Raw genomic sequence first — 1,602 nt, forward strand, 5'->3', positions numbered from 1 at the left:
CAGGAGACCCTATCAGAGACGCTGAGTCAGCCAGAGACCGGGCGCCCACTGCGTTGTTGTTGTTGTTGTTTTCTTTGACCTGCCCCCCCCCCACCCCCCCACCCCACCTACAAAAACAAAAATCCTTCACAAGTTTGTCTTCCTTGTCCATGGTCTGAGTGTCCCCCTTGTGGACCTCTGAAACTCTTTGATACGTGTTTTCATAGGCCCATCTTCCCTCCCCTGGACCCTGTCTGTAACCATGACAAACATCAGAGTGATGGAGTGCATATGAGCTGTGCTTGGCTGGGCGCCGCGGCCGCTCGCCGGCCTCTGAAACCGGGGTTACGATCCTCTTTCCTGACCCCGCCCCCCTCCGCGGGCGCCGCTGTCTCAGAGCGAACGAGGGGTCAAAGGGCCGCATGCATGACCAGCATTCCACTCGCTCACTGTCTGCTCGCCACAACCCCCTTTCATTTCTCTGAAATATATCTCCCGAACAAACTCTATCTCAATACGTTAACCCTTTGATGTGTCATTTGATTTGCTTGTTTCCTTCCAAGTTCAGTAGCCTCTGGCTCACTGAGGCTAGTTTCAGCACCACTTTCTGGTAGACAGCTCCGTATGCAGACTGTATAGCCACAGTGACGCACATTAACCATTCTCAAATGACTATTTATCGGGAGATATAGAGAAACTGATTCTCTTTGAAATTTGACGGAACATTTGAATATTTGATGAAGCATCCCCATGGAAATGTTCTCATCTGTAACATTCACTATTGAGTATTATACAACGGTTAGTTCTGGTTCTTGATTCTGATTGGCTGGAAGCCGTGTTAAAATACTTTGTAACACACACCTGGGACCGAATATCATTCCATTTTCAGTATTAATGCGCCTCCCATTTGATCCAATGCATTGTAGTTGTTGTTGTTGCTTGGCAACCCTTTTGTTAGGGGAACTATTTTGCTTGGCGGAATTGAGGGAATGATGCTTCGCTTTGAATAAATGTTAATATTTTACATTGCAGTGTGTTTATTTTACACTAATACCTGTAGTAACCGTTGTATAAAAGCAATAAACCACTCGAGGCCTCGTGTTATAGTGATTTTATAACAGCTAGGGGGGTTTTAACAATGTAAAATATTAACAACGCCCCCTAGCTGTTATAAAATCACTATAACACATGGCCTCGAGTGGTTTATTGCTTAATTTCAGTATTTCAATCATTCAGTATTGAGACTGTGTTTTACAGAACCACAATGGATAACGTGAGATCTTCACTGAAGTGGTTGAATGATTCTCTAGGAGTTAGGAGGAGGGGGAGAAGGTTGAGCCTGTTTAAGTGTTTGTTGAGGGCTTGAGGGCTCTTTCAGTCGACCAGCATGAAATTTACTGATGCTTAACCCCGGAGGGCCTCCCAGATAGCAAGCGGATCTGGGCCATATACAGGCCAGATCTGGCACTTGTGGCTTAGTTCCGGCCCATATATGGCCCAGATCCGCTTGCTATCTGGGCTGTCAGTCCAATACCAGACATGTCCCTTCATATCCATGACCTGTCAGTCCAATACCAGACATGTCCCTTCATATCCATGACCTGTCAGTCCAATACCAGACAT

This window comes from Borostomias antarcticus, assembly GCF_949987555.1.
Source record: "Borostomias antarcticus genome assembly, chromosome: 14".
Taxonomy (NCBI): Eukaryota; Metazoa; Chordata; class Actinopteri; order Stomiiformes; family Stomiidae; genus Borostomias; species Borostomias antarcticus.